The sequence below is a fragment of the Pezoporus wallicus genome, unplaced genomic scaffold, assembly GCF_028554395.1.
Source record: "Pezoporus wallicus isolate ANWC-B61680 ecotype Strahan unplaced genomic scaffold, APGP_CSIRO_Pwel_v1 scaffold_8769, whole genome shotgun sequence".
NCBI classification, from domain to species: Eukaryota; Metazoa; Chordata; class Aves; order Psittaciformes; family Psittacidae; genus Pezoporus; species Pezoporus wallicus.
Genome location: NW_026642673.1, coordinates 484,881 through 500,579, shown reverse-complemented (window position 1 = coordinate 500,579; position 15,699 = coordinate 484,881). Strand labels below are relative to the sequence as shown.

The 15,699-nt window shown below is 41.3% G+C and overlaps 1 protein-coding gene and 1 long non-coding RNA gene across 10 annotated transcripts in view; one reads left to right on the top strand and one right to left on the bottom strand.

Annotated features, from left to right (window-relative positions):
* NCAM1 (neural cell adhesion molecule 1) overlaps positions 1–15,699 on the top strand; it is a 102,645-nt gene that overhangs the window by 36,886 nt on the left and 50,060 nt on the right. The gene's annotated exons all lie outside the window — the stretch shown is intronic.
* Positions 1,081–3,250, bottom strand: LOC130611324 (uncharacterized). Its single transcript, XR_008975225.1, has 2 exons — positions 3,095–3,250; positions 1,081–1,307 (listed from the first exon to the last, which is right to left on the bottom strand). It is a non-coding gene; the product is annotated as an uncharacterized LOC130611324 (long non-coding RNA).

Genomic DNA, 15,699 nt, shown 5'->3' with positions numbered 1-15,699 from the left:
TTTGTTCCATCAAAGCACTTCTGGCGCATTGCTCATCCCGTCAACGTTTTCTTCTACAACCTGTATCTGCGCTTTCTGCTTTCCGCTTTCCAGCTCATTTCTGGCCTTACCTTGCTTCACAGTTTTTCGCAGCCTTATTATGCTTTCAGTTCTCACAACGTTACGGTGCCCGTGCCCCTCGCAGCAGTCCCCGCGGCAGGCTCTGCTCTGCCGTAGGTTACACACTCCCTCTCGTGGCTTGTTCAGGATGGTGCCGAGGAAGGCTGTTCCTAGCCAAGTTTCCTCAGGGAAAAGCTGGGTTGGGGTATTTGATGGAATAGTGATCAGGAATTTATTTGCCATATCCAAGTTTGTTGATTGTTGGGTTTCGATTTTGTTTGTGTGTTGGCTTTTTCCCCCGGTCATGGCTTTTGTGGAAGCTGAAATTGAATGAAAGTCATCTGCTTCTAAACTCCATCCACGAGACAGGTTCTTTCTCTCTTTGTACTTCACTGGAAACGTCCGTGGAGGTGCGTAGGTCATATGATGTAGTTTCCGGGTAGGAACTAGAAATTGTTTGGACTGTAAAACCTAGCCTTATTGCAGGGAGGGCTCAGCTGCCTGAACATGCTAACTACTGCTGTTGTGGCTTTCATGGCAGCTTGGTAATGGGAGTTTTTGATCACCTCTGACAACTTTATTGTATCCATTTAGTTTTTATGTAGTACATCATCCCCAGGGCTTTGTGAGAGACTGTTATACCCTTCATCCCCATAGTCTCTGGAAGGCGTTTTTTGCACCTTCCTGCTCAGCTGGTTGTCAGGCTGAAATGAATTCAAGAATTGTATGGGTAGAGACTGACCTGTGTTAATTTTTGGCTCATGTGGCTGTTGATTATTTGGATAGCTGTGGATCTGTGTAAAGTTAGAAAGCATGGTACTGAGACTTTGGCTGTAAAAACAAATATTGGGTCTTGAGGATAGAGATAAAAGGCAGGATATTGTATCTGGGAGATGCAGAAACTTGCACATCTCACTGTTCCCTGGGGACTTTTCATAGTAAAGAGCAATTAATGATGGTAACAATGATTCGGAAAGGGGGTTCAGTGATACATTATCTTTTGCTATTTTTAATCATGGCAATACAATGATACTTAGGTTTATTCTTTCAGCAAGCCTCTACACCGATTAATTTGTGTGTCTGATTTCTTTCAGTTTGAGGACACCTTCCATCTTCTTGTACTCTCAGAGGACATTAGTCTCATTCCTTCTGCATTTTCAGTTCTGCTGAAAATGTGGTGTTTTTTTCTTAAGCCATTATTTTATGTCCTGGAAAATAGAAGGAGGTGGGGAAAGAAGGGTATTCAGCAGGAATCCTCAGGTGGCCTGAAGGTCTTTGCCTTCACAGATCACTGCAGGCAGCTTGGGCAGCATAGTCCAGCCATGCATTCTTCTTCTTCTCCCCTCCCTGCTTTCTTCCAGTGTGTAGTTTCTACACTACAGTTGCAATGCAACCATTGCAAATAATAACAAAATGTGGTAAACCTAACTACATTAGCTTTTGATAGCTTCTGTGTGCAGGGTGTGTATGATACAGAGATAATAGGGGAAGACTGTCCCCAGTTACACTGTAAAGCAAACTAAGAAAAAGACAATATAGTCACCATTTTACAGACAGAATTGAAACAGATTGAAAGCAAGATGGTAAAGTCTGCTCTGCACTAACACCCGATTGATTTTAGTAAGATGTGGTGAAGACTTCATTTAGATGTGAGTGGTTCAGAGATGCACATGCAGAGATGGGAAAGCATTAGAATAGACCCAGACATTTGATGTTCTCCCCAGTATGCTGATAGTGGATCTCCCATAGGACTGCAAGGTAACTTGTCACTGTACACCTACATAACTGCTGTGTTGGATGGTTGACTAATAATTCTCCATTCAGTGCTAGTAAGAAATACCTTTCTTTTGTCTCCTTCATCTCTGGTTACAAAATACAAGGTGAATATTCTACTTATGCTATTGCCTACAGAACTCTCTTATCTTAAAGGCTGATGGCATCTGGCTGGTCACCTGCACATCATAAATATGACTGCTGCTTATGCTGAGTTTTGAAGGAAAAGGATAGGTTGGGAGAATTTGCTTTGTAAGACCCAAACAGGAGTTGACCTTGGTACGATAAGTAATATTAAATATCACATGAACACAAATGAATTCTTCACTTGGAATTCATTTAGTTGATATTTTCTTTCTTGAGCTGGCTGAGCAGACATGACATAGGTTCTGTTAAAAATCCTTCTAGCTAAATATCAGTGGGCTCAAAGTATCATTGTATCTGCCCTACAGAAAATCTCCCATAAAGCACTATTTTAACACATTAGTGCTAAACAATATTTTATTCGTGTTTTACAATTTTTTTATTAAAAGTTTTACAGTCTAACAGAGTCTTGCTTGTGTTCTGTATTCCAGGACTGCCTGCATCCTATCCCTTCTAAGTTTTAATAAATGGCTTAGTAGTAACAGGGTAGGGAAGGACAGTTGAAGTAGGAAACTGCTATATATAGAGAACCAATTTAATTTACTGTTCTGGCTTTAAGGCTTGCTTAGATCCTCATGTTTGAGTAAAGAATAGATTTGATTTGATTTTAAGTACAAGAAAATAGATATGTGTTCAACAGTCATCTCTAGATTTTGGAATTTATAGACCTCTTAAGCAGAAGTTATACCAGGGAGTGCTTGATAGAATTAAGGAAATTAATATATAAAAGGGAGCTTTAGAAGACAGATAAATTCTCAGGCTTCAGGGTACACTCTAGCCCCAGCCATTAGTAAATAGGGGTCAGGTGGATATACATTATCCTAAGGATTAACCTTGTCTACTTCTATTTCAAAAGCTGGTACTGACTATCAATCGAGACCAGCTTTTGCACCTGACTCATCCATATTGTGGCAGAGCACAAGGGCCACAATTACAGATCAGGGCACTGTTGTGCTAAGTGCTCTTCAACTTGCGCACAAAACAGTAGTCCCTGCCCTAAAGAGCTTAGCTGCAGTTGTGGTCTGTATGATCCCTTGTGATAGTTCCTACTTATGGAACACATCTCAGTAAAAATAACCTGAGTTTTGAAAGTGCAGAGCAAGCATACAACATCTCTTGGCACTACATGTTCAGTGCTGAATATCAGGTCACTTTGTAAATCTACAAAGGGCTCATGGTGTGAAATTTTTCATGGAGCCTGGAAGAGAAAAGCTTGTTTAAGAGAAATCCTGCCTGTGACCCATAGTTTAAGCCCCAATATTCTGAAAATCATGGTTACCATGGTGATATATTAGCTCTTTATGTTTAATTATATTACCACTAATTTCAAGCCTTGGCCCGCAGACTGGGCAGCAATTGTAGCTAAGAGCCAACTGAACTTTCACCAGTTACCAGGAGGTATCTGATAACTGTTCTTGCTTTTCCTGGGTGCGAGACATAGCTTTTTAAAAAAGGGAATGTTACGTCTCATAAAAAAGCTTGAGGCTGCCTTCTCGCCGTCTTGAATCAGCCACTAAATACAGCTATAAGCCAGCTTCATTAGGGACGCCACAGGCCTCTTGCATTATTGCAGTAATCAAGGCACTTGCAGGCTCACTTCTCCTGCTGATTTTATTACACTGAGGAGATAAAGTTTGGGTAAGGCAGGGCCTTTCCTTGGTCAAAATCAATGAAGAAGGAAAGGAAGCAACTGACATTACTATGGAAACAAATGCTGCATCCTAGAGAAGAGTTGGAGTGGTGCGGGGAGTAACAGCAGCCTGCTTCAGAGAAAATAGGCAGAAAAGCGTACTGGTATTGTGCGGGGGTGTTCTGCAGAGCACAGAGAGGGACTTCATTGCTTGTGACAGGCAGTGAACTTCACAAGCCAAATTGTTCAGATATTACCCTCCTGTGAAGAGAGGTTCTGGAGGAGGCAGAGTGAGATAGAACAAAAAATGTGAGTGCCAGCCGAGTGCAAAGGAAGAGAAAGTGGAAGTGATGGATTAACATGTTTGGCTCAACCAGACTGATTTGCTTTACTAGGTTCATAGATTTTTGCTCACATTTTGATCATGAACTTTGGGGTTTTGTTCAGTCTTTCTTCTTCCAGGGAGAAATTTTAAATGCAAATTACTCATGTCCCAGATCCTGGAGTTAATCTGTATACTGTCTTTTGTTGTGGCACAGTTTGTCTGGTTTAGGATAGAAACCTTAAATCATGTGCTTATCATGGAAATAATTTTTTTTCTGGATGTTATAGTTAATTTCAAGAGATTAACTTAGTCCTATTTGTAAGCTATTAAGATTCATGCTAGAGATGGTGTCACCTACTGACAGATACCCATTTTCTCAGACCAACTTTGATGTGTCTCTGGTTTTGATAATTGGTGACTGTTCCCTGCTACTGGCATCCGTACAAGATTAGATGGTGTGTATCTGAGTTTGACAGTTTAAAAACCAAAAAACCCACAACACACAAAAAAAAAAGGAGTATAAGTAAGAAATTTTATTTTTGCCCATTGCTAATGTAATATAACCAAGTCTGAGATGGATTACAGAAGAAGATGGAACGCGAGTTGAAGAGCTCTGCTTTATCCCGCTTGATTTAGTACTTATAACACAGATAAGGCATTACAAATTGAAGAGGCCCAGCAATGAATAGACACAGAAACAACACCTGATCTTTCTTTCATTCCCAAAGCTGATATTATTGCAAGGATTGCCTTGCTTGTAATGACCAAGAGAGGTTCAGTCCTGAACTCTGCTAGTTCTTTTAATTTTTGAAGCACATGTATTCAGCTAAAATGTTCGTTGGCTGACTTGCATAACTTGTAAATTGCAGAGCTTGAGAAGAGACATAAAGTGAGACGGGAGTTAAGGATACCCAAGGGAGAGCAATATCAGCATTCACTCCAGTTAACTAGCTGATGAGGCTAACTATAACCCCCTTACGACAGTAAAAATCAAATTGGAAGCTATATGGTTTTTTAAAGCTAAGGTAACAGTGGAAAAGATCAGGCTACCCAGAGCTGTGCCCTGTCATTAAACATGGATTGAGTTGCTTATATTTGCCATGGTGAATTCTTATTAGGTTTCCAGGAGACTTCTCAGAGGACAATACATGAAGCATTTGCTTGTCTTCTGGCAATTTGGTTACTGTTTATCCTGTCAGTCACAGCTGATGCTGCAAGACATTTAGATACACTAGGAGGGGCAGGGAGCAGGTTTGATCGGTTTTACATTCTTTTTGTTTCTCCCCTGGGATCACCCCTTTTTGAGCTTAGCTGTAAAAGATGTCTAAATCTGAGCTTGTGTAAACTATTCCTCTGATATGTGTTTTAGTGCCTGAACGAGGAGGGCCACTAATTTATTGCCTGTAACTTGACCTTAGTCAGACAACTAGGTAGTTAAAACAGTAGTGCAGGAAAGAGAAGAGGCAGTAAACAAGCTCATTTCACTCTTCCCTGAGGCATTTTCATTCCTGTGCTTTCTGAGCAAATAGGCCAGTGTATTAGCACGTTATTCTTTCTAATCTTTTGGCTTCTGTTTTCATTATATTAATGCTTTAGGTTTTATTCAAGGGAAAGATGCCTTAATGATGCTAATAGTTCTAATGATTTTCTGAAATTCTGGAGGTTCCATCAGTGTGGTAGTCGCAAAAGATCTTCTGTTAACGTACTAATTTAGATGTTCTCACAGTCTACCCACAAATTATAGTGGTATTTCCAGAGGCAGCACGATCAATTCACCAAATTCTCAGAAATATGTAATAGCCTGCCCTGTGACAGTACTTTGTCCTTGGGGTAAAGTGTCTTCACCAGCCTTGTTTGTAATTGCAAAGGATTAGTAGTGTGAGGATTTCCAGGTGTGGTTCTGCCGGCATTAGTATTAGTACTCCAGCTTCCACCTCTGTGGCTGTAAGGTGTTATAACCAAAGGAGGGAGGGGGGAAAAAAGCCCCAGATACAGAATGCTTGGATTTCCTTGCTTTCAAGCAGTTGTGCTGTGCCTCCTGTCTCTTCAGTTTAGCACTCCCGTTACTTCTGTTGTTTGCTTGGGTCTTTTGCCTCCAGAGAGGAAGGTGTATTGAAGAAACTGAACTGGAATTGTGCAAGGAGGCCACATGCCATGAGGTTTGGAGTAGCTCTTGAAACTGTTTTACACTTTGATTTTTGTGACCAGCTTACTTTACTATTTCAAACCTGCCAGCTTTACTATAGTTGCTTCTGGTGTTCTGCAGTTGTGTCATTTATAAATGCCAAAAGCCCATTATCCAAGCTGAAAAACAGGGAGGAGAATAGATGAAGTAATTGCTAGAAATGTCCAGTGGTGGTTCCAGACTGCCTCTGCAGTATAATGCCATAGCATTGTGCTTTTTCTGTTGTAAAATACATATTTGTTAATTCCTCCTCTGTAAAAGTCATCTGATGTTAATGTACTATTCCCTTATGAATACTAATGTATTTTCTTATTCTTTTGCTTTCCTATGCCTTCTACTCTTCCAATGTAGCTTTATGTAGTGAAGAAACCTTCCTGTTACTTCAGTAAAACGCAAGCCACTAAGTTTCTTTTTCACCTAATACACTGCAGAAGAATGGGTCAGTTTAAATTTGCAGTTTTAGGTTATAAGGCAGTGTTGATAATTCGTATCTACTACAGCGTCAGCTGTAAATCAGTGGTACTTATTCTTGCTTTTTATCTGCGTGTAACTGTGGGACCCTGCTAGCTAATAGCATATTTCTGCTTGTTGTGTTATTTATAAATGATAAGGAATCGCCTTTTGGAAACTGTGTTCTGTGATGTTATCTGGCCAAAGTCTGCTCATTAGCAGCTGCAGTCTCACTTGGTTACTTCACTTGACAAATCCTGAGTTGACTGGTGGTTGAACGAGATCTCCAGTGGGAATGTTACGGGCCAGTCCCTCTGGCAAGAGATACACTGAGGCTTAGCATGCTTTACATGCTTCCTCTGGCTACTCTGGTGCATTTCCCTCAGCTTTGGTATTCAGGAAGTAAAAGGCTCCCTAGGCACTCCACCAGGTGAAGTTCCCACTGTTAATGTTACACTGGTTTAGTTGCCTGCCTTCATGGTGTAGGTCCAGGCTGCTTTTATGCCACGATTCTGCCAGGCTGAATTTTCAAGTTATGGATCCTGAAGACTAAATATCAAATAGATGCTGACACAGCAAATCCCATACAGCAAGAACACTCTTATGCATGTGGAAAATGCTTTGGATTAAAAATGTGCATCTGTGGACTTCATTGATTGTAAGCCAAATCAAGTCCTGGTCTAATATTGCTGACTTTACTCATGTTACACTTGCATTCTATTTGGCCCTCTGGCACTGTGCAAAGCTTGACTGGATATCTTTTTCTTGGAAAAGTATGCTATCTTTCATACTCTCCTCCTATTTTCTTGGGGCTGGCTTTGATTATGTTGTGTGTTACCAGCCTCTAAGTCTGGCCTGATAAGGCTCTTGAAGTGCCCTCCTGTAAGAGGGGTAAGTAAAGAGGTTTGAAGAAAAGACATGTATTCTCTATTTTAACAAGACAACAGGCAACTAGTCTGCTTTTTTGATGTAGTGTGTGCAAAATCAGCGAGTCCTGAGTACACTCTTTGGCTGCTGAGAGAACTGAGCCTTTTGAGTCATGCTGTATTTGAATATAAAGTGCTGGGTCAGTGTATAATGTCTCAGCACATTGGTTAGGAGTTTGGATGAAATGAGGTTACTTAAAAATTGAGGTGAATAGCAACTAAAAGCAAGAGCTTTTTATCTTCATCTTAGACAGACCCTGATAGTTAGCTTCATGCTTTATTGCCATTAAGAGCAAAGCACGCATCTCAACATGATGGGGAAAATAGTGACAAAGCCTGTTATGCAAACCCTTCATTTAAAACTACAGCTGCAGTCAACATTGAAAGTAGTGGTACAGGCAGTAATTCAGCATTTCAGTACCTTAGAAGGCTTTTAAGGAAACACTCCAGCTTACACAAGTAATTAGTGCTCTAAAGGAAGTTGTAGTAAGGAAATTAAACTTCAGAAAAAGCCTCAATATGAGGTGCTGCTTGCATTAAAAAAAAACAAACCTACTTTACAACAAATGAAACACTTGAACCATCTATATTGTCAACAGGGCAGAGCTGGGCAGTTTGCATTGTTCTTTTCTGTCTGGCAAGCTACAAAGCAAGTGACATGGAAGCCAGGGAGAATGTGCAGGAGAGAGTAGGTAAATTAAATCTTCCTGTTGTGTTCAGCAGCTCAAAGGAAAGAAAGGCCAGCTCACAAGTCTCCTTAGCTTCTTCTGCCACTTCTGACTTGGGTGTAAGGCACTGTTGTGCTGGAAGGCGCTGCTGAGAGAAGCTCTATATTCCAGATGCAAAGAAGATTATGAAAACATGTCAACAGAGAGGCCAGATGTTCAGGTCAGTCAGCACAAGCTGTGCAGATTCCTGAATGTGATGTGAAGAATATAGCCACATTAATCAAGGCTCCTCCAAAACTACCATGCCTTAATGAGAGGGCTTCTTGAAGGGGTCAGGTGGAGTGTCAGATTCTTGCACATCACTAGCTTTCAGAGCGTCAGCTCTGCCATATCAGATCTATGGATGAGGGCTGTATTGTTCCTGCTACCTTGATATCTAAGTACTTTAGTTTTGAAGAGGTACAATTTTAAGGAGAAACCAATTCCCACTCTCACTAACTGAAGTTAGTAATTTCTATGAAGTAAATACTTAGTTTCAAGCTTTTCCAGATAGTCCAGCTTTGCCTATTGCTAAAAAAATGTATCCCAAAACTAAATCACCATATAAAGAAGGTTGGGGGGTAAGTGTTCAATTTTTTTCAAGACTTTAAAATGAAATCTGATGCTGGCAGTGCTACTGCCTTCATTAAGACGAAATGACAGACTGAAGGGGAACTGGAGCTTGCAGATTTTAGGGATTGCTTAATTTTGGGAATGACACAGACATCCCAAGAGCTTCAGCTCTTGCAGGGTTGTTAGCTACTGCTGTGCATTGCCAATGAAGCAACAGTGCTGTTCCACAAAAGAATTCAATGTGTGTGCATCCCGCTCAGCAGACTGCCAGGATGAACTAGCTGCAGCAAGATTAGACTTGACTCATGAGATTTTACAAATCCTATTTTTCTCATCTTTTCTCAGTTCTTTCTATACCCACAATGCAAAGTCACCCACATTTCTTTTTAGTGGAAGATTATGACTTCCTTAGTTTTTAATTAAAATTGTCCGTGCTCTGATTTAATGGCTCCATAAAGCATCTTGGCTTACTCAGCCCCAGGTAAATGAAAATATTTGCTGTGGCAAATAGGGCTATTAGTTTTATGATCCATAGCAATAAAAAGCTTTTATCAAGAATGTCATCAGAAGGGACATAAAACTGTGTTCCATATAAAACTGCTAATATGCCTGAGAAGCTTTACTTTGGTTTATAAGTTTCTACAGGAAAAGCTGTTACTAGTATTATTTTTTGGGGGTGTATTTTGTGGTCACCTCTAAAATTGAAAGCACTTTTGAGCAGTGTTTGAAAAGATCATGTGCATACAAAGGATGGAGTCGCAACCTTGGCAAGAGGTTGTGGGTGCAATCTGAATTACTCCCTCTTCTCTGCAGAGACTGCCTGCATCAACGCTGGCATGTTACTTTGTCCAGAATCAAAATGAATTTGACTTAAATTAAGCATAGATGAAATCTTTCTGAATTCCCTGTTTGTGGTTACGCAGTCAGGCTTTCAGCTGCTTAGGCAAGCAGGGGGTAGTTGTAAATAACCTACAGACATTTGCAGAATGGCAGATGGACTGGTGGACAAGGCTTTTGGCTCAGAGAGGTAGTTTTGTCCCCTGTAAAGGTGTACTGTGGGCCTACACCCAGACCCATGGGCAGTCAGGTTTTAAAAGAGAAGGTTACACTATTTTATATGACAATTTGAAGCGTTTGCCTCAAAACATAATATATGGTTTTCTTAAAGCAAAAAGCAGGTTAGCCTTCTCCCACCCGCAGCAGCCGTAAGATCATTTTGGTAATGGTTCTTTTCATCCCATAAATCCATCCTGGTCCTAATATGGGTACCATTTTATCCAGCTGGAGCCAGAGTAAAGTTGACAGAAGATGGTAGCACTGGCGCTGGCTGGGCAGGAAGAGGGTCTGCAGCCAGAAGCACTGAAGGGGATTAGAGCTGCCCCTACTTTTTTGCATGCTCTGCAGGAGCCACTGCTGTCTCAATCATTTCAAAAACCTATGGGTGAGAGCACTGTGCTCAGCTAGAAGTATACTGCGGTGATGGGCAGGGAAAATGCCCTCTGTGCAGCGTGTAGCACTGCCTGTTCATGGTGTCTACAGTGTGATGACAGCAGAGGGTGAAGAGCATCCTCTCACATACCAGATGCAGCCACTAGCCTGTGGCTTGTTCTTTGTTTTTCAGATGGTTCTCCTCTCAATGTTGCTTTGGTCACGTCTTTTTCTTTGCATTTTGTTCTGGCACTGTGGTGAGCTGCTGTTTGCTTCCTCCCAGAATCTTTATGTTCTGATATTCCCCAAAGGTATCTACAGTCCCCTCCTCCAATTCCTGGCAGAATTACTGAGAGGTTACCATGGCAACGAGGGAGGAATTGGATCCGCAGACCAGCTGAGATCAATCCCAGCTGCCTGCCTCCTCCTCTTGAGCAGTCAGCTTATTTTTAATAAAGTGACCATGTACAGGAGGCATGTCTTTGTCTTGTTAAGCCTTTGTTGTATATTAAATCCTGAGGGCTTTCACCATAATCTGCTGAGCTCACAAGCTTTACAAATCCTACCCTTACTCTAAGAGCTGTGGGCATTAGACCCAGTAGTACTTTATTCCTGATCAATTTTGTTTATTTCTGGAATGTAGCACGCACTGCAGAGTTTAATTGGGGAACTGGTGCTAGAAGTAAGTCAAGTTACAGGTACAGTGTTTAAGAGGTAGATGCTTCCCAGTGACACTGAAAAATGGCTGATCTCCAGTGGAAGAGCATCCTTACAAATGGCATTTCTGTTTGTATTGCAGTTGCAAGGCTCCAGGCTTGTTCTCTGCAGTCCTGCCTGCTGTGTTTGTATAAAGGGATGTGTCTAGTTTGCTTTTATCTCCTTTTCTCTATGTGCTTGGTGCTGCTACAGTGTCTCTTTTCTAAATACGAAGTGCCCTACCAGTCTGCATTATTTGGGCTATTGGTAGAACCATTACACCAGGGCAGAGTAGCATCCCAAGCTTTAGGGGAATTGTTTAAGTGACCTTAAGGTGCCTGAAGGTGCCAAAAACTGTTTAGATCCAGTTGATCCTGATACTTCTTCATCTTGGGAAGTAAAAGTTGGATTCTTGTCAAAGGTGTGGCAGAGGCAATGCTTTGTTCTGTGCTAGCTGTCATAAAAGCAATTGGTGTGACTCAGATTTATGTTGTTGAGAAGACAGACAAATGAGCTCTGCCTTAGAAGGGTGAAAAATTGTGATACTGGCTTAGCCAGGTCCCAGGTTGCAGTTGGTGTCTCCTGTCCTTGATTGGGCTGTCCAGAAGCTGGAGGGTGTGCATCTTTTCAAAAGCGGGTACAAAGATACGACATTGTTCTGCTAAGAGCCTCTCCAGAGATGCAGAGAGGTGCAGACTATCTTGCACATACAAGTGCATTCTAGTGTGAGGTGTCCCTGCCCATGGCAGGGAGGCTGGAACTTGATTATCTTAAGGTCCTTTCCAACCGTAACTATTCTATGATTCTGTGATTCTACTGTAGATGCCTGCCCACTTCTTGCAGCTACAGAGAAATGGTAAATTTTTTGTGTAGCACGTCTGGAATATGATAATAATTCATGCTGTGACGCCATACAGATTTAGGTCCGTCCTTACTTCCAAAGTTCAAATTGAAACATTCTGAGGAGAAGAGGTAAAAGTAGTGGAAAGCTAAAGCAGTAGTGGTTTTACGGGAAGGGAAGGATGTGGGAGGGATTGAACTCACGTGGTTTCTAGGGAGCTGTGATGGATATAACCCCATAGTAAATTTGCATTAATGCAAATCTGTAGCCAAGTGTATTTAGTGTTCCAAGATGTTCTGTTTTCGTGGCCCCAGATAGATCTTCAAGAGCAGTGTGTACATTAGCCTTTCTGCTGTTAAGGTGAAAGGGTGACTACAGCTCACTGCTGTTCATTCACACACTGTTTCACATCAGTCCTTTTGACTTTATACAGATACAGAACCAGTACCCAGCAATTAATGCACTTTGCTCTGCTTAAAGTGGCATGTTATTTACTTAACAGGTAAAGCCTGCTGTGTTAGCCTCAGTCTTGGCCCAGCAGGGAGACATCCTCCCTGCCTATTACCAAAATCATGGCTTAATTTGAGCTCATTTCATTTGTTGAAATGCAAAACTAATTATGTTTAACTACAGATGAACAGGAAGTTGCATTAGCAGAGGGTTTTTTTCCAAATCAATGGGGAGTTATTCAGCATTATTTGGGGGCTGAGGAACTTTGTAACCAGATAAAAGATATGGGGGAGGGCCGAGCTATAAAAAGTGTTATTGTGTGATTATGAAGAGGCCTTTTAATGCAGTTATTATGTGATGCTAAAAAGGCCTTTATTGCTACAAGTTGGAAGCAGAATACAAATGGGCTCACAGTGTCTATTAAGTGAAGAGTGGAAAAAACAGTCTCCATTTCCCTGAACTGCAGAGCAAAAATAATGATTAAGTAGTGATTAAAATCTGTGGCAGTTCTGGGTTTGTTAGTTTGATCATATACTAAGCAACAAAGTTTAGCAAGTAGGGAGCAATTGTTTGTGTCATTTAAGGCATAGCTAATTGTTATGATGAACCTGTTTGTCCAGGATCTGATGTCAGTAAATTGTTCTGCTGATAAAAGCTGGTTGAAACAACTAGGGTTGAACTTCTCCCTGATGTAAAATAAGTACAGGTGAGCTTGACGTGAATAATTCAGAAGAACGTTTCTTCTCAGATGACAGCTGATTTCCAGAAGTTAGCTTCAGTTTCCCTGATTGAAGGCTGCTGGACAAACACAGCTGGGCTCCTCTGTACCTTATTTCATCACCAGGGGTCTGCTTCCCAGCCCTTTGTGAACTCAGTTTGTAGAAGAAAGCCTTAATGTTGTTTGCAGACACATTGAGAACAAGAAACAGGGCAGGTTCCAGACTGGAGCAGACCCACAGTCTATCCAGTCGGTTATCTTGGCTCCTACAGAGAGCCACCACCAGAAGACAAAAGGCTGAAAAAAGCCGGGTATAATTTTACTTCTCAACATCTACAGCAGAATGGAAATGTTGAGATTATTTGGGGTGTGTTTTTTTCCTTTAATAACTACAGATGATTGCTCACTCCAGCTAGTGATTAACAATCAGAAGGCTTTGCAGGGGGTGATTGCTTGACTGGATGTAAGCAAAGACATGACAGTCAGACATTACTTTAACGTTCTTATGGCTGTTTCTTAGAATGGTGCAGTGTCTTGGATCCCTTGTGCTAGGCACAATATAAATGCAGAACAAATGCTGTGGTTACTGTCAGAAAGCAAAAGTAATTTCTTTCTTTTCAATGCAAGTCTACTAAGTACTGTTTCAAGGCATTTGAAATTACTTGCGTTAGTGGTAAGAGAAGGAAAATGCAAAATGATTTGTTGTCTTAGTCTGAAACAATGCAGTGCAGGTATCTATTGTATTTTCTGCTTGTGTCAGAGGTTTGTGTCATGTAACCTGCTCAGGTTGGCTCATGAAGTCTGGTTATAGCAGTAAGTGTCTTTCAATAAGAATATTCCTCAGTTTAGTAGTGTCTTGTAAAAGGTATTAACTAGGCCTTAAGCTGCCAGTGATGCAGCTATATGTTTTAGCAGTCTCCTTCAAAAAAAGTCTCAAGATTCACAGTGTGCATCTGCTTTACCTGATCCTCTCACAGGGTTCTTGTTCCTGGTATTAAATTAATGAAAGTGAGGTGTAGTGTGAAATTGGTTAATAGTGGCTCTCTGGTTCCTACTACTCACGAGGTCATAGTTTCTGTGTCATGGTAATTACTAGATTTGAAAAGCGTGTTTCCAGCATTAGTAATAATATCAGGAGGTTTTCTCTCAGCCTTCCTCGTGTCATGGTTGAAGGGACTGTGCTGGCATACAGGGGCACTACTGGGGAAGGAATTGCTGCTTCTCTTCATAACTTTTCCAGAAATTCTATTACTTAGGACAGTAATTAGAAGATTTAATGATAATTTTGCAGCTTGTGGAGCAGAGGGAGCACTGACTGAGGCATAGCTGAGCATGTTCTTCACTCTCTTGTTTCTAAGACTCAAAATAGTTTTCCATTCCTGGGTCCCAAGGGGGGGTTCTAGATTTCATTCTCTTGAATATCTGTCCATCACTTAAATGCACAGAAGGAGCTAAGCCCTTAGAAAAAGTAAGGGAAAATCTTGAGAGGTGGCTGTTGTGGCCTTGGCTCAGATCTTTTTCCTGCCCTTTCAGGTGTATTTTACAGTAAGATGTTTCCTGCTTATGTGATTACCTCCTGTTCTTTGTATCTACTGTGGCAGAGGCATACATGAAAAAGATATAAAGTAGAACGTAGATGCTGAATTATGGGGTGATGAAAAGTTCAATACTTTACACAGAGCCTTTTTTCTCATTTCTAGCTGTAACGGAAAGCACCTGAGAATGGAATGAAAAGCATTAATAACCTCAGCCTTTGCCACTGCCTTCCCAGCATGCAGCAACTCTCAAAAGTGTAGAAGAGGTCCATTGGTATATTTACCTAGTGTAGTGTGGCAAAAAAAAAGAAATCGTGAATTTATATTAGATCTCGGCTCAAAAGCCGTTTTACCAGCACCCCACTGTTTGCTAGCAGTGCTTGCCTGAATAGAAAGTAAGTTGATGACTAGTCTAAATGCCCTTCCTTGGTCTGCTCTGGTTTTCCAAGGCAGTGCTGGGAGAATTCAATCACAACTTCATTGTGTTCCCAGTTGATAAAAAGTGCAGGCCAAGAGTGGCTGTAATAAACCCCTTGCTGTTAGTCAAGCGATCAAGGGATACTTTAATGTCCCCTTCTTCTGAAAGCCTCTTGGCTAGGGAAGACGTACAGCCACACGTGCAAATGTAGGCCAGAAGTAGAATACACAGTATTCACAAGCTCTGGTTTCAATTGAATCTAGGCTGGGTTTTTCTGTTTACGACTATATCCTAGTCTTTGAGATGGAGTACTAGCATTTACCAGTATAGCTGCTAAAATCCAGTGAGAATAAAACTAGAGAAGTGGCATGGACCATGTACTATTGTTATCCTTTGCAGAGCTCCACTGGCTCAGATTGGCTGCTTCCAGTTTATTTATGAAGAGAAATGCTGTATCGGAATGGTTGTTGGCTAAAGAAATCTGCTCAGACACCTTATCAGAAAATCCTACTACTTGCACTCTTTTTTAATGATGGCAGGCAGCATTCCTTCATTGTGTGTATAGCTGTATAGTTAAAGTCTAACCCCCACAGTCCATATGTCTGTTTCCCAAGGACAGTAAGGAATGTTGCCATTGGCACATACAAACAGGTTTTCATTTCTGAAGCAGTGCATGTTTCTTAAAAACCCAGGTGCGTTCGGCGACTAAAACCAATGCCTCTGTTGTCTGGAGGTAAAATTAGCTGCTGTGGGAGAAGGGTTTCCATGCACTACAGCATGAAAACAGAGGGTGACAGATTA